The 21,382-nt window shown below is 45.1% G+C and overlaps 1 long non-coding RNA gene across 1 annotated transcript; it reads right to left on the reverse strand.

The window, feature by feature from the left end:
* Positions 1 to 8,706: 8,706 nt before the first annotated feature.
* Positions 8,707 to 18,587, reverse strand: LOC103878164. The gene is made up of 3 exons (XR_004177963.1): positions 18,493 to 18,587; positions 10,128 to 11,233; positions 8,707 to 9,230 (listed from the first exon to the last, which is right to left on the reverse strand). It is a non-coding gene; the product is annotated as an uncharacterized LOC103878164 (long non-coding RNA).
* Positions 18,588 to 21,382: the final 2,795 nt, after the last annotated feature.

Consider the following 21,382-nt stretch of genomic DNA (forward strand, 5'->3'; position numbering starts at 1 on the left):
CTTTGGGCAAGTCATATGACCTCCCGTGGCCTCAAGTATGCTGTCTGTGGCCTTGAGACAAGGCCATACCAAGACAACTGGACGCATACCAAGGGACCTGGGCAGGACCTGGAGGTTGTGGGCTCCAAGTCTCTTTGTCCACTTCCCTCTAGATCATGATTTCTCAACCTTGGCCCTATTGACATTTGAGGCCAGATAATTCCTTGCTGTGGAGAGCTGTCTTGTGTGATGTGGCGTGTTTAGCAGCATCCCTAATCTCTACCTATTAGATGCCAGTAGCATCCTCCAAGCTATGACACCCAAAAATGTCTCCAGACATTGCCAAATGCCCCTGGAGGAGGAGGAGGATGACACCCAGACTTGTCTTTAGAGAGGGAGAGTGAGTGCTGGTGGTGTCGGCAGTGTTGGCTGAAGCTGGAGCTAGGAGAGCAGAAGGCTTCCAGCAGATGAACCAGTGCCACACAATTTCAGAACCCCAGATGGGAAAGGAATAGTCAACGAAGAAGTTTTTATCATTGCCTTTGTCACTGAAAGTGTGACTCATTGATTCCCTAACACTCATTGACTATTGATTCTATCATTTGATGTGCAAGGAAAGACATCTCAAAGAGGGTCACATGCTTCCAGCACTCAAAAGCATGACCCATTGCTTCCCTGCTTGGGCCTGTCTTTCGTGGAAAGGCAGCCAGCAGAAGGAGAACAGACCCTTGTTTGGAGTTTAGAGCAACTATGGGAATAATCAGGACAATGAGCCCACATGGCAGCAGATTCACACACAGTTTCTAGGTCCTAGAACCTGGTCAACCTGTTCTTTGACTCATAAAAACAATTATGGTATTGGTATCACTTGAGCATCTACTGTGTACATTGCACACACTTATCTAATCCATGCAATTCATTATCCCTATTTGATACATGAGGAAATTGAAGCTCTGTGGGATTGGCCAACTTGCACAACATCGCACAGCCACTAAATAGAAGGCAACCAGTCAAAAGTGTAGATAGCAGACTTTAGCCCAGGACTACCTGATTCCAAGTCCTTTGTTATTTCTCTTATGTCAGGCTACAAATTCTCCTTCCTGCTGGTATTGTGAGGAGGGAAGACAGCTGCCAATGTGCTAGGGTTTGAAGTACCACAGTCATTGCTTCCTTAGCTGTTGTGTTGGTGTCAGAGCTCCAAGCCAAATGCACATAAAATTGCAGGGTGCTGCCTTTGATATTTTTAGTCTTGTCTAAAGCTGAGAAACAAAACCACACAAATCTAGCTTAGTGAATTATTATGAGGCACATCTCTTTTTAACCACCACTCCAATCAGGAAATAGAACTTTGGCCAGGCACAGTGGCTTATGCCTGTAATCCCAGTGCTTTGAAAGGTTGAGGCAGAAGGATCGCCTGAGGCCTCATGTTTGAGACCAGCAAGGGCAAGTTAGCTAGACCCGTCTCTAATTTAGAAAGGGAGGGAGGGAGGGAGGGAGGGAGAGAAGGAAGGGAGGGAGGGAAGGAGGGAGGGAAGGAATTTGCTAGTCATCCCAATAACCATCTACCAACCCCATCCCAATCATGGCTCCAATCCTACTCCAAAAGTAACTATGGTTCTCACTTTTATTTATTTTGTCATTTTATTTTATGTTTTGAGACAGGGTCTCACCCTCTAACCTACGCTGCAGTGTGGTAGTACAATCACGACTCACTGTAGCCTCAACCTCCTGGGCTCAAGCAATCCTCCTGCCTCAGCCTCCCATGCAGCTGGGACCGCAGGCACATGCCACCATGCCCAACTAGGTTCTCACTTCTACAACACTCACTTTCTTGCATCCACCATCCAGTTAGGCATCTCTAAACATAATAATAATTTTTCTTTTTAAAAGAAATTTGATATGTCTCTTAAATCTACTTAATCTATTGATTTGATTTTTAAAACATATATTTAAAGTATATTACATAGGCTGGGCATGGTGGATCATGCCTGTAATCCTAGCACTTTGGGAGGCTCAGGTGGGTGGATCACCTGAGGCCAGGAGTTCGAGACCAGCCTGGCCCACATGGCAAAACCCTGTACCTACTAAAAATACAAAAATTAGCCCAGGCATGGTGGTGGACGCCTGTAATGCCAGCTACTCGTGAGGCTGAGGTATGAGAATCACCTGAGCCCAAGAGGGAGAAGCTGCAGTGAGCTGAGATTGCGCCACTGTACTCCAGCCTGGGTGACAGAGTGAGACCCTGTCTCAAAAAAATGTAAAAAGATATAAAGTATATAATATGATGATATATATGATATATCATATATAAGATATACATATAAATAGTGAACTAATTACTACTGTCAAGAAAATATCCTATCCATCATCTTTCTTTCTTTTTTTTTTTTTGAGACGGAGTCTTGCTCTGTCACCAGTCTGGAGTGCAGTGGCGCGATCTTGGCTCACCACAACCTATGCCTCCTGGGTTCAAGCGATTCTCCTGCCTCAGCCTCCCAGTAGATGGGACTACAGGTGCGTGCCACCACACCCAGCTAATTTTTATATTTTTAGTAGAAACGGGGTTTCACCGTGTTGGCCAGGAAGGTCTCGATCTCTTGACCTCGTGATCTGCCCACCTCAGTGTCCCAAAGTGCTGAGATTACAGGCGTGAGCCACCATGCTCAGCCCTATCTATCCTCTTTCATAGTTATCTTTGTGAGTGTGTGTGTGTGTTGTGTGCATGTGCGTGTGGTAGGAACACCTAAAATTTACTTTTTAGCAAATTTTCAATATATAATACAGTTTTATTTGTTTATTTATTTATTTTGAAATGGAACCTCGCACCTTTGCCCAGGCTGGAGCGCGGTGGCGCAATCTCAGCTCACTGCAACCTCCACCTCCCAGGTTCAAGCAATTCTCCTATCTTAGCCTCCTGAGTAGCTGGAATTACAGGCACATGCCACCACGCCCAGCTAATTTTTAGTATTTTTAGTAGAGATGGGGTTTCGCCATGTTGACTAGGCTGGTCTCAAACTCCTTACCTCAAGTGATCCGCCCACCTCAGCCTCCCAAAGTACTGAGATTACAAGAATGAGCCACCACACTCAGCCTACAATACAATATTATTAACTATAGTCCTCATGAGGCATATTAGTGCTCTAGACTTACTACACAACTGCAAGTTTGTACCATTTGACCCGCTTCTCCCCTTTTCTTCCCCTCCCTGCTCCTGGTAACCACCATGTTCTACTCCATTTTTATGTATTTGATTTTTTTCTTTTTTTTTCTTTTTTTTTTTGAGATGGAGTCTCACTCCGTCAAGGCACGCACCATCATGCCTAGTTAATGTTTGTATTTTTAGTAGAGATGGGTTTTCATCATGTTGGCCAGGCTGGTCTCGAACTTCTGACCTCAAGTGATCCACCCGCCTCGGCCTCCCAAAGTGCTGGGATTACGGGCGTGAGCCACCTAGCCCGGCCTGTATTTGACTTTTTTTTTTTTTGATAGAGTTTAACTCTATCAAAAATTACCTATCAAATTACCCAGGCTGGAGTGCAATGGCGCGATCTCGGCTCACTGCAACCTCTGCCTCCCCGGTTCAAGCGATTCTCCTGCCTCAGCCTCCCAAGTAGCTGGGATTACAAGCATGCGCCACCACGCCTGGCCGGCATGTATTTGACTTTTTAAAAGATTTACTTATACGTGAGATCACGCAGTCTTTTTCTTTATGTAGCCTGGCTTGTTTCACTTAGCATAATGTCCTCCAGGTTTACCTGTGTAGCAATCCCTCTGTTGGATATATACCAAAGGGAATCAAATCAGCACCTCATAGAGATACCTGCACTCCCATGTTCATTGCAACATTATTCACAATAGCCAAGATATAGAAACAACCTATGTGTCCAGTGATGGATGAATGAATAAAGAAATTGTGATCCGCTGGGTGCAGTGGCGGTGGCTCACGCCTGTAATCCCAGCACTTTGAGAGGCCAAAGTGGGTAGATCACTTGAGGTCAGGAGTTTGAGACCAGCCTGACCAACATGGTGAAATCCCGTGTCTACTAAAAATACAAAAATTAGCCTGGGGTGTGGGGAGCATGGTGGGTGGTGGCACATGCCGATAATCCCTGTTACTTGGGAGGCTGAGGCAGTAGAATCGCTTGAACCCCGGATGGGGAGGTTGCAGTGAGCCCAGATCACGCCATTGCACTCCAGCCTGGGCAACGAGAATGAAACTCCACCTCAGAAAAAAAAAAAGAAAGAAATTATATATATATATGTATATTTATATATTTTTATAAGTATATTATATATATATACATACACACACATATATACACACATATACACACAATGGAATATTATTCAACCTTTTAAAAGGAGAGCCTGCCATTTGCAACAACATAGATAAACCTGGAGGGCATGATCCATACATTTTCTATTTTTCTTAAAGTCCTCTGCAGATTGAGCTTGCGAAAATGTTATAAGGAGACATTTTGCCTAACATATTATTTGGTGGCTCAGTGATGCAGTTCACCTATTACATTTGATTCTGGAGAAAAAGAAAGTGCCTTTCTATATAAGACACTAATTTCTCATAGTCTGTGTCTTCATGTTTTCCCATCTTTCCACACTTTAATTCCTTCTGTGTCTTTAAATTCAGCCTTGTCTATTAGATAGACCATCTTATCATTTTTTACGTGCTCAATCGCTCTCGTCTTGTCTCAGTACTCCTTAAAGCAACCCATGCTATCACTAACCCTGGTTCTCAACTGCCTTTCAGAGCTACGCTTTGGGAAAGCATTTTTTTTTTTCCACCCAGACTGGAGTGCAGTGGCGCGATCTCGGCTCACTGCAACCTCCACCTCCCAGGTTCAAGTGATTCTCCTGCCTCAGCCTCCCGAGTAGCTGGGACTACAGGCACGTGCCACCACACCCGGCTAATTTTTTTAGTAGAGATGGGGTTTGGGGTTTCACCATGTTAGCCTGGATGATCTTGACCTCCTGACCTCTTGATCCGCCCACCTCGGCCTCCCAAAGTGCTGGGATTACAGAGGTGAGCCACCGCGCCCGGCCGGGAAAGCATTTTTATACTCATTCATTCTCCTTCTTTATCATCTTTGCTACCTTGGATCATAGATGGGTGGCTTCCATCCTCACCCTCCAGGCAACCCACTCCAGCATATTCACCTGCAACCTCCATTCAGCTAAATTTATGTGAAACAAGTTTGGCCATGAGGACCCCTCACCAATCAAGGGAGAGGGACACAAGAGGGTTATTGAGACAGGGTCCCACGTCATGAACGGTCTTAAACCTAGGCTTCGGACATCATCTCCAAATGAGAGTACATGTGTAGTCATTGCAGTTGATGTATTTGTATGTTCAGGGCATTAATTTATGAAATATAATAGTTCTCACCCTCTTTTGGCACTACCTTCCATTAAAAAAAAAAAACAGAGTCCTCAAAAATGAAAATGGCCCCAACCACACTCAGTCTCCAAGAAGCCCGGTGTGACCTGTTCCTGTTTGGGAGGCGTGGCTGGGGTGACACTGGGGGACAGCATAGAGCAATATGGGCCAAGGTTAAGACCCCAGTCCCGGCTGGGCACGGCGGCTCATGCCTGTCATACCAGCACTTTGGGAGGTCAAGGCAGACGGATCACTAGAGGTCAGGAGTTCGAGACCAGCATGGCCAACATGATGAAACCACATCTCTACTAAAAATACAAAAATTAGCCGGGCATGATGGTGCATGCCTGTAATCACAGCTACTCAGGAGGCTGAGGCAGGAGAATTGCTTGAACCCAGGAGGCAGAGGTTGCAGTGAGTCAAGATCTCACCACTGCACTCCAGCCTGGGCAACAGTGAAACTACGTCTCAAAAAAGCAAAATAGATCCCAGTCCCAGATCCATAGATCCCTCCTTCCCCACTGCACCTCCACTTTTTACCTCTCACCTCACTGGGGTATTGTGAAGATCCAAACTACAGTGAAGTCACGTATGCACAAGAACTTTATAAAGGCCAGCTGCTACTCAGAAAAGCCACCCAGGATCCCTAGCAGCGTGTTTTCCTTAAATGAATCAGAACAGAATAAATCAGAAGTTCTCAGGGGGCACTGCCCATAGAAAGGCTTAGAGTATTGTTTCTGGTTTTTTTGTTTGTGTTTGTTTCCAATATGGAGTTTCACTCTGTCGCCCAGGCTGGAATGCAGTGATGCGATCTCAGCTCACTGCAACCTCCGCCTCCTGGGTTCAAGCAATTCTCCTGCCTCAGTTTCCCAAGTAGCTGGGATTACAGGCATGTGCCACCACACCCAGGTAATTTTTTGTATGTTTAGTAGAGACGGGGTTTCACCATGCTGACCAGGCTGGTCTCAAACTCCTGACCTCGTGATCCACCTGCCTCAGCCTCCCAAAGTGTTGGGATTACAGGCATGAGCCACAGCTTGAGAGTATTGTTTTATAGAATTTATTGCAGTTATATATACATGGACAGATATATGTTTATACTAGTGGTGATATAAAATGCATTTCTTACTATAGGCCACATTTTTCTAACGTTTGAAAAATAGTGCATGATAGACACTTTTACATACATCTCCCTTGAGAATGGGTCTTGTTATCTTCATTTACAAATGCACACATTGAGGCTCAGAGAAGATAAGTGGCCAGGGATATATAAGCCAGGTTTAGACCTAAGGTCTTGAAAACCTACTAAAATGTCTAAGTTTATGAATCACCTGGGGGCATCTTTTAAATACTAATTTCTGGCTCTCTGCAGAGATTCTGATGGGGCAAGGGAGGTAGTGATGAATGTGCATTTTTAATATTGCCTTCGGGCAATCTGAGTGCTGCTGATCCCGCCTGCTACACTGTACATCACTAGTTTGGAGCAGTGGTCCCTCAAGAGGTTTGCCTGACTCACTGTGGGGCTGGAGAAAAGCATTTAAACTTCAGTTTCTACTTGTGTTCGTGCCATTTCTTTCACAGTATCTATATGCTTAAAATCTACCTATTATACAATTGTGTGTATATAAACACCAACATGGGCATATAATATATGTCTGGCCCCATGAATACCTGGTTTTATACAAGTGCACATATGAGCACACAATAGAAACACATTATGGGCATATAACTGGGCAAAGTTGTGCTATCAGTTTTCACTGGTTGGGAAGCAACGAGGAATAGGAAGGAGATTGCTGCTCTGAGCTGCAGTCACCACCACATGAATGCTGTTTCAGAAAGACAATTGTTCTTGGTTCAGACTGCTCATCTGAGGAGGTCATGGGCAGTTCTAGACCTTGTAGGTAGTATGGTGTACACAAAATACAATGAGAGGAGGCCAAGGCAGGCAGATACCTGAGCTCAGGAGTTCGAGACCAGCCTGGGCAACATGGTAAAACCCCGTCTCTACAAAAAATACAAGATTAGCCAGGCGTGGTGATGCACGCCTGTAATCCCAGCTACTTGGGAGACTGAGGCAGGAGAATCAATTGAATCTGGGAGACGGAAGTTGCGGTAAGTCAAGATCGCACCACTGCGCTCTAGCCTGGCAACAAGAGCAAAATTCCATCTCAAAAAAATACATAAATAAAAAATAAAAGTTTTGGTGGCTGGGCATGGTGGCTCACGCCTAAAATCCCAGCACTTTGACAGGCTGAGGCAAGTGATCACTTGAGGCCAGGAATTTGAGAGCAGCCTGGTCAACATGGTGAAATCCCATCTCTACTAAAAATACAAAAATCAGCTGGGCATGGTGGCACATGCCTGTAGTCCCAGCTACTTGGGAGGCTGAGGCAAGAGAATTGCTTGAATCTGGCAGGAAAGGAGGAAAGGCAGTGAACAGAGAAAGAAAGAAAAGAAAGAAAGAAAAGAAAAGAAAGAAAGAAAGAAAAAGAAAAAGAGAAAGAAGGAAGGAAGGAAGGAAGGAAAGAAAGAATATAATAAGGTAAATGTGGTAATAAATGCCAGCATATTTCTTTCCTTATGTTTATATGATTTTGAAACACATTGTTAATAAAACACCTGGGGGTTTCCTTTTAACTGCAGATACAGTCTGTGGAGTCCATGCTGAAAGCACACAAAGCCTGTTCTGTGGCTGAAATTGACTTCATTTTAATCTTCTGTAATGATGCCATTATTTTTACAGCTGCTTCTACAACCCCATACATGATTTACATGCAAGTCCTGGCCTCTCTTTTCATATAGGTATGTACTGTCCCCTGTAAACTGTAAATTCCCCCAGGGCAGGGCCCACGTTGGCACAGGGTTGGGGGTGGGGTGGAGAAAGGAGCACAGGGTTTGGAGACAGGTGTCTCTAGACTCAAAGCCTGGCTCTGACATAGAGTGGCTGGGCAACCTTGAGCAGGCTATTTAATGTGTGAGCCCCTAGAGGTTAATTAAACTTGTAGTCTCAGCTAACTCATTTGTGGCTGAAATGAAAGATATGCATAAAAGCCTGTCAAGTGATTGGCGGCCTGAAGTGAGCCAAGATTGTGCCACTGCACTCCTACCTAGCAACTCAGTGTTTTATAGTGAAGTATTTGCTTGGGAACTTTTGCTCCAGAACCTCATCTATTTGCTTTATAGTGCTCATGTTAGTTGAGGAAGGATTAACAAGAAAGTCATGAGTTCCTCGTCCCTTACTAGGTTTTTATTTGTTTTTTGTTCTGTTTTGTTAAGTTTTCAGACTGTATGCGGCTTTATTACAGACACTTTCTATAAACAATCATGGTATTTCAGACAGGACATGGGTAGACAATCATTAACAGTATACAACAACCTTCAAACTCCTTTTTTCAACGGACTACCAAAAATCGGGAAGCCACTATAAAGCCCAATGAAGTCTTCATCTGATGCTCTGAACAGGGAAGGTTTAGGGTGAGGGTTGACATTTCACATTTAGCATGTCATTTAATCACTTTTCACAAGTCAACCCTGACTTTCAGGAAGCGAAATGAAAATGGCAGAATTTATCTGAAGATCCACAATCTAGAGATGGAACCACGGCTCTTTTGAGGGATGCCATCTCAGTGGCATCACTGGAAAGTCCAGATTGCCTGACACACTAGTAACCAATGACTGGGGCTCAGGTCCCAACGGATGTCTGGGCTTAAGGGAGTTAACTCTATGCTGAAAGATGGAAAGGGAGAAGAGGACATAAAAACGAATTTGTGTTTTCATACCACAAGGTTTTGTGCCAAGGTGGCCAAGTGTGTCAAAGTCAGGGAGTCCCTCCTCGGAGCCAAGAGGAAGTCTCTCAAAACTAGAAAGGAAACATGTTTTCCCCACATCAATCCAGCTTCAGAGACATTCTATTAGTGACATATGCCCCGTCCCCACAAAACAACAATGAAGTGTTCCATGTGCTCACAACATAGCTTTAAAAAAAAAAAAAAAAAGAAAAGAAAAAGAAAAGAGGCTGGGTATGGTGGCTCACGCCTGTAGTCCCAGCACTTTGGGAGGCCGAGGCAGGTGGATCACCTGAGGTCAGGAGTTCAAGACCAGCCTGGGTAACCTGGTGAAACCCTGTCTCTATTAAAAACACAAAAAAAACTTAGCTGGGCGTGGTGGCGGGCGCCTGTAATCCCAGCTACTCGGGAGGCTGAGGCAGCAGAATCACTTGAACCGGCAAGGCGGAGGTTGCAGTGAGCTGGGATTGCGCCATTGCACTCCAGCCAGACGACAGAGTGAGACTCCATCTCAAAAAAAGAAAAGAAAAAAAAAAAGGGACAACAAAATTCTGCATTTTTATAAAACTTGATTTAAAAATAGTATTTCAAAGGGCCGGACATGGTGGCTCATGCCTGTAATCCCAGCACTTTGGGAGGCCAAGGTGGGTGGATCATGAGGTCAGGAAATCAAAGACCATCCTGGCTAATATGGTGAAACCCCATCTCTACTAAAAATACAAAAAAATTAGCCAGGCGTGGTAGTGGGTGCCTGTAGTCCCAGCTACTCGGGAGGCTGAGGAAGGAGAATGGCTTGAACCCAGGAGGCGGAGGTTGCAGTGAGTCAAGATCGCGCCACTGCACTCCAGCCTGGGCAACAGAGCAAGACTCCATATCAAAAAAAAAAAAAAAAAAGGGATTTCAAACTGTATAGTCAGTACAAGTACACAAGTTATCAAAAACGCAGACAGTACACTTGGCGTCTCCAGCACCTTCAGTTTTCTGTTCCTGGTCTAATTTGGCATCTCTATTTTCTGCAGGGTTATTCCCCTCCTTGCCAGCATCAGCTTTTCCCTTTATCCTTTGGGCACCTTCTCTCCCTTCTTTGCAGGGGCCTTTTTAGGCGTGGGCTCTGACTTTGGAGGAGCAGGTTTAGCAGACAACCTTGTGGATTTTCTCTGTGGTTCGTCCTTAACCTTGGCTTGATCACCTTTAGCATCCGCTCCGCTCTTTCTCTTGGGCATGGTGATGACGATGGTGGCGGGACGTGGGTGCTGGGCACGGGATGCAAAGGTGCAGGGCTTTGGTCTGTCCGGGGGTTGTTCTCGCCTCTTATTCTTCACACTGCTCTTAGGTTTTTGTTTTTAGATTTTTATTTGGAAGTAATTTTTAACTTGCAAAAGCACAAATAGTGTAAGTCACAACATACATCTTTTACCCAGATTCACCTATTGTTAAGATTGTACTCTGTTTGAGGGTAAGTTACAGGCATCATGGCCTTTCACCCCTGAATACTTCAGTGTGCATTTATAAAAGATAGGAATATCCAACTTCATTCAGCTTCACTTATCATTTCATACATTTAAATTGATATGGGACTTTTGTCTTATGTACCATCCATATTCCAAATTTGTCAGTCAATTTATATTAGGTTTTGACTGTCTGGAACTCATCTCAAGGTGCCAGATGTGGCCCCTTGGACCTTTCAAGTTGCAGCCACGGGGAGTGAGATTAATGTGGATTCTTCTCTACTTTCAGGGCAAGGAGTTGAAACAGAAGAATAATGACAAATTTTTTGAGGTCTCCCGAGTTATAGCAAAGAGCATGCTTAGTGCTCTTACAGACCTAGATCACTTCTAGGTCTTTTAAAAGACTGGTGAAGGAATGGGGGAACTAAGGTATAAACAGGGGAAGGGACTTGCCTTAGACTCTAAGATCACGGGCCAGTGAGTAGATGAGCTAAAGCTGGAAATCATCAAGCATCAGAGGCCCTAGGAACTTCACTCCAACAATCTCTTCTTAGAGACGGCATTATCATCATTACTTAGGAACTGTACCTCGGCTTGTACTCCTTCTCCCAATACCCTGGAAAGCAGACCTAGTTAATAATAATGATAAAAATAGCTAGTGTTTATGAAATGCTTGCTATGAGGCAGACACTGTTTTAAACACTTATAAGCAATATCCCATTTAATTCTTATTAACAATCTTACCTTTAACAAGCCCTATTGTTTTCATTTTATAGATGACGAAACTGAGGCTTAGCTAGGTTAAATAACCTAAACCAAAGTCTCACCCTTTACCTTGGCTTTATCTCCACTTGAGTCTAGGCTTCCAGTTTCAAATTTATTCAACCACAGCACTATGAAGAGTGGGAGTAAGCACCATGGACCTTTGGAGGCCAGTGTTTGGAAGGAGCTGGAAAGGGTCAAGTAGGGCTTCTCAAATGTACATCAAAACTCTTATTCATAACATGTAAGTGTGCAGAGACACTTCCCATTTGTTGCTTCCTTGTGTCCTTCCAACTGCCCATTTAAAAAAGGGTAAACATAAGGTTCAAAGTGGTTTAAGCTGGGCATGGTGGCTTGTGCCTGTAATCCCAGCACTTTGGGAGGCTGAGGAGGGCAATCACCTGAGGTCAGGAGTTTGAGACCAGCCTGGCCAACATGATGAAACCCCGTCTCTACTAAAAAAAAATAGCCAGACGTGGTGGCGTGCACCTGTAATCCCAGCTACTCTACAGACTGAGTTGGGAGAATTGCTTGAACCTGGGGGGTGGAGCTGAGATTGCGCCACTGTGCTCCAATCTGGGCAACAGAGCAAGACTTCATAAAAAAAAAAAAAAAAAAAAAAAAAAGAAGGTTCAGTGAGTTCCACAAGGTCCCATGGCTAATCTGTGACTGAGCAGAGATTTGACCCAAGTCTGCCATTTTCTTATTCTGTCACCAAAACAAGCAGATGATATGTGATAAGTTATGACATTACATATTTAGAGATTTCAGGATGCATGTTGTAAATAAAGTCATAATAGCTCTGTTATCGAAATAAACTTCAAAGCCACCTTGCTGGTTTAAGCACTACTTGCTAATTAGCAGAGTAGAGTCTCTGGGCCAATGCCCCATAGAGCTGAAGATCCAATTCTGTCTTATCTCACCCAGAGTCTGAATAGATAGAATGTCTTGGGCAGCTAAGAACAAAGAAAAGGGGTGGGACTCTCAGAAGCCTACATGTAAATCTCAACAACCAGCTCACAAATCTCAGCAACTGGCCTGTGGGTCTCAGCAGCTGATATGAATATTAGCAGCCAGCACAGATATCTATAGCCAGTGCGGATCTCAGCAGCCAGCTCAGCTCTGTGGAACTGGGAGAAAGCACACAATCCTGAGACTTCTCTTTCAGGAGGGAGAGCTTGCACCCAACAACCAGCATCTCTGTGCATAACCCCAGGAAAAAAAATTGGACAGCTCTCAGCACCTGACAGAGCACTGCAGGATCAGGAGAAGGCACACAATCCTGAGACTTCTCCAGCAGGAGACAGAGAGAGGAGTAAAGTAGGCACACACACACAGAAAAGATCTGAGAGATTCCCAGAATCTCTAACTAGATTGATTGGTAAAGGTCTCTCCCTGCCTAATGTACAGAGACTGAAAGAGGTGGCTGCTTCTTCAGATGTGCAAACAGGAATGCAAAACTACAAGGAACACAAAGAATCAGGGAAATATCACATCACCAAAGGAATGATATAAATCTCCCGTAACCAACCCTAAAGAAATAGAGATCTGTGAATTGTCTGACAAATATTCAAAATAATTATTATTTGAGATGGAGTCTGGTTTTGTCACCCAGGCTGGAGTGCAGTGACATGATCTCAGCTCATTGCAACCTCTGCCTCCTGGATTCAAGCGATTCTCCTGCCTCAGCTTCCCAAGTAGCTGGGATTACAGGTACACGCCACCACATCCAGCTAATTTTTGTATTTTTAGTAGAGACAAGGTTTCACCATGTTGGCCAGGCTGGTCTCGAACTCCTGACCTCAAGTGATCCACCTGCCTCAGCCTCCGAAAGTGCTGGGATTACAGGCGTGAGCCACCACGCCCAGTCCAAAATAATCATCTTAAAGCAGCTCAGTGAGTTACAAGAGAATATAGATAGAACACTAAATAATACCATGAAAGCAATATATAACTAAATGAAAAGAATCAACCAAAAGATAGAAACCATAAAAAAGTAGAAATGCTGAGGCACGAGAAAAAAAAAAAGAAAACTATTTATCTGATAAAGAGCTAATTTCACTTTTGCTACGTGAAATAAGCCAGCCACAGAAAGACAAATTTTACAGGATCTCAATTATATGAGGTATCTAAAATAATCAAACTCATAAAAACTTAGAGTAAAATGGTGGTTGTAAGGGGCTGGGGGAAGAAAGAAATGGACAATTGTTGCTTAATGTGTATAAAATTTTTGTTACGCAAGATGAGTAAGTTCTAGAGAACTGTTTTATGACATAGCGCCTGCAGTTAACAATATGGTATTGTGCACTTACAAATTTGTTAAGATCTCATGTTAAGATTTCATGTTAAATCCACAAACTACACACACAGAAAGAGATACAAGAAAACTTTTTGAGAGATGGATATGTTTATGACTTTGATTGTGGTAATGAAATCACAGGTATATCTAAACTCATCAAGTTGTATACATTAAATGTACAATCTAAATGTATACAATTATATCTCAATAAAGCTAATAAAGCAAAAAACAAAAAATAAATCTCAGCACTTTGGGAGGTGGGAGGATCGCTTGAGCTCAGGAGTTCAAGACCAGCCTGGGCAACATAAACATTGAATGTAATGCGGTGGGAAGAGAAGGATCAGATCTAAATTTGAATGCTGGCTGTGCAGTGAATCAGCAAATCTCTTCCCCTCTCAGAGACTCGGCTTCTTCATGTGAAAAAGAGGCTAATGCAAGCCATATCTATGTAAGAGCCTATTTTGGCTCAGGCTTCCAACAACTGTTTCTCACCCATGTTTTTCATGGCTTGTCCTCAGAAGCTCCCCACAAAGGGGTCCTATGGTTGTTCCCACTTTACAAATGAGGCAACTACTAGACACCTTTATATAGGTGTCTCTCTCCTATCAGACTGTGGACCATTTGGTGACAGAGATTTTATCATATCCCTTTGTGTGTTTCCAAGCACAGAAATTAGCATACTGTAATTAGCAAATGCTTGGTAAATAGTTTTTTAAAAAACACACACAGGCCGGGCACGGTGGCTCACGCCTGTAATCCCAGCACTTTGGGCGGCCGAGGCGGGTGAATCATGAGGTCAGGAGTTCAAAACCAGCCTGGCCAAGATGGTGAAATCCGGTCTCTACTAAAAAAAAACAAAAGTTAGCCAGGTGTGGTGGCGGACACCTATAATCCCAGCTACTCAGGAGGCTGAGGCAGAGAATTGTTTGAACCCGGGAGGCAGAGGTTGCAGTGAGCCAAGATCATGCCACTGCACTCCAGCCTGGGCAACAGAGCGAGATTCTGTCTCAAAACACACAAACAAACAAACAAAAAATAGACACACACACACACACACAACATGTGTCACACAAATAAAATCTTAAATTTTCAACTGCCTGGCATTTACCACTTTGAAAGTGGAGCCGACTGCTGTACACCAAAGGATGATAAACCCTCTCATTTTTAGTTTGGCTTCTAAGTATGCTCACCACCTGATAGTGACTTATTTTTGCTTCCTGTGAGTCAGAGAGCAAAAGGCACTGTCTCCAGGCCACCAGGACAACCTTTAAACAAACAGCCCCATAATGAATAGTTTTGGTAAAGTAACAGCCTGCTGCATGTCTTGTCATAATATGTAAACACTCTCTAATTTGTTTAATGTTCTGTATTAATAAAGTTTGTGTCCTATCATTTCCAAAGAGTCTCAAAGAACCCTTGCTCAGATGGCTGGTGAAAAGTCCCGCTTTGTCATACCTAGGAGAGCAGCATCTTTTTTTATTTTATTTTTAAATAAATAGGCCGAGCTTGGTGGCTCTTGCCTGTAATCCCAGCATTTTGGGAGGCCGAGGTGGGTAGATCACGAGTTCAGGAGATCGAGACGATCCTGGCCAACATGGTGAAACCCCGTCTCTACTAAAAATGCAAAAATTAGCTGGGCGTGGTGGCATGTGCCTGTAGTCCCAGCTACTCAGGAGGCAGAGGCAGGAGAATCACCTGAACCCGGGAGGCGGAGGTGACAGTGAGCTGAGATCGAGCCACTGTACTCCAGCCTGGGCGACAGAGTGAGACTCTGTCTCAAAACAAATAAATAATAAAATTAAAATTTAAAAATAAACAAACAGCGATGGGGTCTTGCTATGTTGCCCAGACTGGTCATGAACTCCTGGGCTCAAGTGATCCTTATGCTTCAGCCTCTCAAAGTGCTGGGATTACAGGCATGAGCCACTGCACCCGACCCAGCATCTTTGTCTAACAGCATAGAGATAAGGCTGAATTGAGAGGAGACTCTGTGTTGTGGAGATAAACACTGTGTCCAAAGTCACCCTCCCTCTTTGAGGTTCATCTGGAAAATGGGCTAACTGACAATTAAATGGATATAATGTACGCAGAAGTGCACCGTGACTGGTGAGGCCATGTAAATATTGAACACTAGTTTTCTGTAATTTTTTTTTCTCACTTAAAGTTCATCATATTGGACAGCTTGAGAAGTTACCGGGATGGGACCTCAAAGTTGCTGGTGCCTTATCACACAGTCCTAAAATTTGGATTGCTGGCATAAAGTATTGTATTACAGCCGGGAGCAGTGGCTCACGCCTGTAATCCCAGCACTTTGGGAGGCCGAGGCGGGCGGCTCACCTGAGGTCAGGAGTTCGAGACCAACCTGGCCAACATGGTGAAATCCCGTCTCTACTAGAAATTCAAAAAAATTAGCTGGGCATAGTAGTGGGCACCTGTAATCCCAGGTACTCGGTGGGCTGAGGCATAAGAATTGCTTGAACCCAGAAGCGGGAGGTTGCAGTGAGCCAAGATTGCACCACTGCACTCCAGCCTGGACGACAGAGTGAGATCCATCTCCAAAAAAAAAAAAAGAAAGAAAGAAAATAAAAAGAAAGATAAGGTGACCGGACTGGGCACAGTGGCTCATGCCTGTAAACCCAGCACTTTGGCAGGCTGAAGCAGGTGGACCACCTGAGGTCAGGAGTTTGAGACCAGTCTGCCAACACGGTGAAACCTCGTCTCAACTGAAATACAAAAATTAGCCAGGCATAGTGGCGGGTGCCTGTAGTCCCAGCTACTCAGAAGGCAGAAGGCTGAGGTAGGAGAATCACTTGAACCCAGGAGGCAGAGGTTGCAGCGAGCCAGGATTGTGCAACTGCCCTCCAGACTGGGTGACAGAGTGAGACTCTGTCTCTCAAAAAAAAAAAAAAAAGAAAGAAAGAAAGAAAGAAAAGAAAAGAAAAGAAAGAAAGAAAGAAAGATAAGGTTACTGGAGTTCAGAGAGATTGCAGGAGAAAGCTAGCCAGGAACTAACTAGCAGGGCTGCCCTTAACAGTCAAGTCTTCTGACTGTGCATTCCATTACACTATGTCTCAGGACTGTGTGTTTCTATTTCTAACATCACCTATTTCCAGAAAGGATCCCAGGCATTTGTGGAAGGGGTGTCAAGGGGAGAGAAGGAAGAAGAATCCCAACAGTTAAAACCTCCCTCTGCCCAGGCTTCCTAGTCACAGACAGGGCTGCAAAAGGCATCCTGGATGGCCTAGCTGCTGTGGGTGGGCGAGGCTTGCACTGAGTGCCTGCTATGTGTTTCAGGAAAAAGGACCCTGAGCGTGGTGGCTCACTCCTGTAATTCCAGCACTTTCAGAAACTGAAGTGGGAGGATTGGTGGAGGCCAGAAATTTGAGACCGACCTGGGCAATAAAGTGAGACCCTCTCTCTACAAAACTTAATTAAAAAGAAAAGGGCGCCGCCTACGAGTAGAGTCAAATGTTGTGCACTGCACTTGCTACGTGCTACAGATGCAGGTGGTCTGGGACCCGCCGGCTGACAATGGGAGTGAGTTTGCCCCAAACTAAGAGCCCTGCATTTCTCATCTTGTAGCAACTCTATGGGTGGAGTATGATTACTCCCATTTTGCGATGAGAATATTTAGATTCAAAAAGGACACAGCTGAAGCCACAGCCAGAGATGGAGTTAGTGGCACTGCAAGACTGGACCCCAGTTGGGTGCTCAGGTTCCTTTTCCACCTCAAAGGAATGGTAGAAACCATCCCTATCTGCCACAGAGGAGCAGACTCCAGAGAAGCCAAAGCCTAGCCAGCGAGTAATCATAACAATGTCCGTCTTTCAGCGAGTATTTGTCACGTAGCAGACACGTTATTGCACACTCCCACTTAATAGTTACATGACCTTGTCCGTTCTATTTTCACGTTAGCCAAAGGGAGGCCTAGAAGTCCACAGTCTCCGAGAGCTGGAAGCCAGGCAGTGACAGCGCCAGCGTATCCTCCTTGACTTGATTTTAAATTTCACAACTTTGGTGGCTTCCATAGGGAGGAAGAGGAGGGGCGCCGGCTTCCGCCTGCAAAGGCGGCACGGCGCGGGTAGCCCTGTCCGGAGCCGTCCTGTGCCGCGCCGTCCGGTGGGGGGCACTGCAGACCGCGCGGGCGCTGCGCGCGCCTCTAGTTCCAAGCGCAGAGTGGTGGCCACGCTCTCCTGTGTTGCTCGCGCCCCTGATCGCGCAGGGGAGAGCGGACTGGCCTCCCAGCGAGGATGCGGGGGAAGCCGCACCGGGGCCCACGGGAACCGGGTAAGGGCGCGGGATGGGATTGGCTCTGGATGCGGGTGCCCCCCGAGCCGCGCCCCGCCCGGCAAGCGCTACCACTTGCACTTCACTTGAGCACGGAGCTTCAAGGACAGGCTATTCTGGGGTGCGGGTTCCGACACTAGGCCCCACACCAATCTGGAGACTCGTTTGGCTCCGGCCTGGCGGAAGGGGGGAACCTGGCTGGAGAACGGAGACTGCGAGACGTTCCGGAGGCGCACTTAAATCTGGCTCCGATGCTTCCCCGCCCCGCCCCCGCTGCCACCTTGCTCTGCCTCTGCGCTGCGATTCCACACCCCACTCCACCCCATCCCACCCAGACCGCTCACCCAGTTCAGACTTTGAACCCAAAAGCTGTCAGGCGTGTTCTGGGCCCGGCCACAGCCAGCGGGCGCTCTGGCCCTCGCAGAAGCCGCCTCAAGCGGGCATCGCTGTCCCCGGGGAGGGGACCCCAGCTAGCACCAGTAGAGGTGCAGTCACCCTTTTTAAGTTTACTCGGAGGCTAGATACATGGCATCCACTGACCTTGATCCTTTCCCACAGTCACCTGGACCCAGGCATATAATGTGGGCAGTTTAATGAGGTGTAAACGAAGTGCAAATGGCCTAGAAGCCCCTTGAATTTGAAGCAGGACGGAGGCTTTCTTTAGAAGGGGGGTTTATGAGTAGATTACTCACTCAGGGAATTCTGGTAACAGCCATAGTCTCTGATTGTTAATTGGTCATAATTACTTTGTTAGAAGTCTGTACACCATTCCAAGTTCTAAGACGACAAGAGAAAGAATATTTCTGAGATTTACAACTGGGAGGGTAACAGCATATTACTTTCTGCATTAGGGTATACATTAGCATACTTGTTGAATTGAATTTTCCGCTTTCACTTTTTAATATATTTCCAATTTCCAACTACTCCCTGGAAAATTTTTAAAAGGGGCAGCAGAAGGATTGGTGATGTGTATGCCACAGATGGAGATGGAAAAACTGCCCAGAACATGTTGACATTTGTAAAAAAGTTAACATCCCCCACGCTTTAAAACTATGATATTAGGAACAGTATAACGGCAAAAGTTCCTCGTACAACATCTGTTCCTTCCAATGGGAGGATTTCTTTCCTGCCAAGAATTTATGAATTTTCTATAGGAGTTTGGTTCTGTTTGGGGAAGAGGGAAGGAAGGCAGCTAAAGCAGCCCCTTGGCTTCAGGGAATGCAGGGATGCATTGCTCCTGGCTTTTAGATGGCTCCTGAAGCTGCTGATGGGGCCAAAGTCACCCTTCAGAAGGACTTGGCTGCAAACAAGAAAAATCTCCAACAGCCACCCATGGTTTAAAGTGACTATGCTGTCACTAAGAAAGGTCAAGGCCATATGGCTTGAGGACAGAGATGAGTTAGTTATAACTCCATTCACATAAGACCTAATCCTTTTTGGAGGGCAACGGAAAGAGTTTATTGTAGGGATAAAACCCAACCAACTCATATCAGTTGATTTCAAATGTTTCATTCATTTTCACATTGACCAGATAAGTGTTTGTTCACTCATCTCAGAAACTTCAATCTCTTCATCTACCATCAATTGTCTTTTACCCTTGCTCAACTGAATCTGGTGACTGGAAACTTTATCTTTCTAAAAAACCATGACGTGAGTGCTCAAAACAGCCATCTGGGTGAATGGGACACTAAGTGGATTAGCAGTTGAAACATTAATGATTCACTTTTGACTCAAAGCAAGTTTATCTAAGCAGATTTCCAATGGTCTTCTCTTTTGCAATCAAAAGAACTTTCTGCTCTGGAGAAGCCTCTGTCCAGGAAGGAGGAGATTACCTTTTCGCACTTTAAAGTGGACCACTTTAGATTCTTGATTTTTGTTGTTGTAGAGACAGGATCTCACTAAGTTGCCCAGGCTGGCCTTGAATGCTAGCCTTAAGTGATCCTCCTGCCTTGGCCTCCCTGGGATCACAGGAGTGAGCCATCATGCTTGGCTTTTCTTTTCTTTTTTTTTTTTTTTTGGACAGTCTCTCTGTCACCCAGGTTGGGGGGGGGTGGGGTGTTCTTTTGGCTTTTTTTTACCCCCCCCCCCCCAACCCGCCCTGACCCCACCACTCCGATGCCAGGTTGAAGAGATTCTCCTGACTCAGCCTCCTGAGTAGCTGGGATTACAGGTCCCTGCCACCATGCCCAGCTTATTTTTGTATTTTTAGTAGAGATGGGGTTTCACCATGTTGGCCAGGCTGGTCTCACATTCCTGACCTCAGGTAATCTGCCTGCCTCAGCCTCCCAAAGTGCTGTGATTACAGGCATGAACCACTGCACCCAGTCTTTTTTTTTTTTTCACTTGGAATATTTTAAATGAAACATGAAGAAAAATTTTCAATCCATTTAAGTATCAGGAATCTAAATTGAGAGTCTCTCTGAGCCTACTCTGGCTCAGGAAGCTGCCTTATAAAAATACTAACAACGATAATAATCTAAGTGGTTCCCATTTGGCAGTGGTTGTGGGGTGGAGGAGGACAACAGCAACCAACATCAAGGGTTTGGTTCAGGCTTTCAAATCAACAATATTTATTGAACACCTACTACATCCCAGGTAGTTTCCTACGCATTGTCCTCCTCCTCATTCTAGAGGGAAGCTACAGAGTAAATAGATCCAGTATATGTTACAGTTCAGGTAATGGTAAGTGTCATGAGACAACATCAAGCAGGTTAAAGAGATAATAACATGAGCAAGGTGGGAGGGCTCTTTTAGTATAGTCAGAAAAGGCTGCTTCAAGGAACTGGTATTTGAGTGGCCCTTCTAGAATTTTCTGAGTGCAAATATACCCTCCAACACATAAACATAAATGTATTTTACCAAGTTGGATAATACTATCTAAGCTCCTCCCCTTCACACACCACCCGCCACCCGCTCCCCGCTGTTAACTTCTGAGCATTCTTCTGCATCTAATGAGCAGGTGGCTCAAGAGTATGGGTCTCAGTAGAATCAGGTTTAAATTCCAGCTCCATCACCTGCTTGTTTTGTGACTCAAGGCAGGTTACCTAAGTTCTTTTTGCCTCAGAGGCCTCATCCCTGAAATGAGAACAGTCATGACTACCTTGTAGGATTATCGTGGGGACTGAATGAAAAAAAATGCCTGTGAAATGCTGAGTACAGAGACGTCATGGAGTAAACCCTTCTAAATGTTGGCCCTTATTTATTATATTGTATGTTTGTTTTTGGAGACAGAGTCTCGCTCTTGTTGCCCAGGTTGGAGTGCAATGGCGCGATCTTGGCTCACTGCAACCTCCACCTCCCGGGTTCAAGTGATTCTCGTGCCTCAGTCTCCCAAGTAGCTGGGATTACAGGCACCCTGCCACCGCCCCCGGCTAATTTTTGTATTTTTAGTAGAAACAGGATTTCACCATGTTGCCCAGGCTGGTCTCGA

This window comes from Papio anubis, chromosome 13 (genome assembly GCF_008728515.1).
Source record: "Papio anubis isolate 15944 chromosome 13, Panubis1.0, whole genome shotgun sequence".
Lineage (NCBI taxonomy): Eukaryota > Metazoa > Chordata > Mammalia > Primates > Cercopithecidae > Papio > Papio anubis.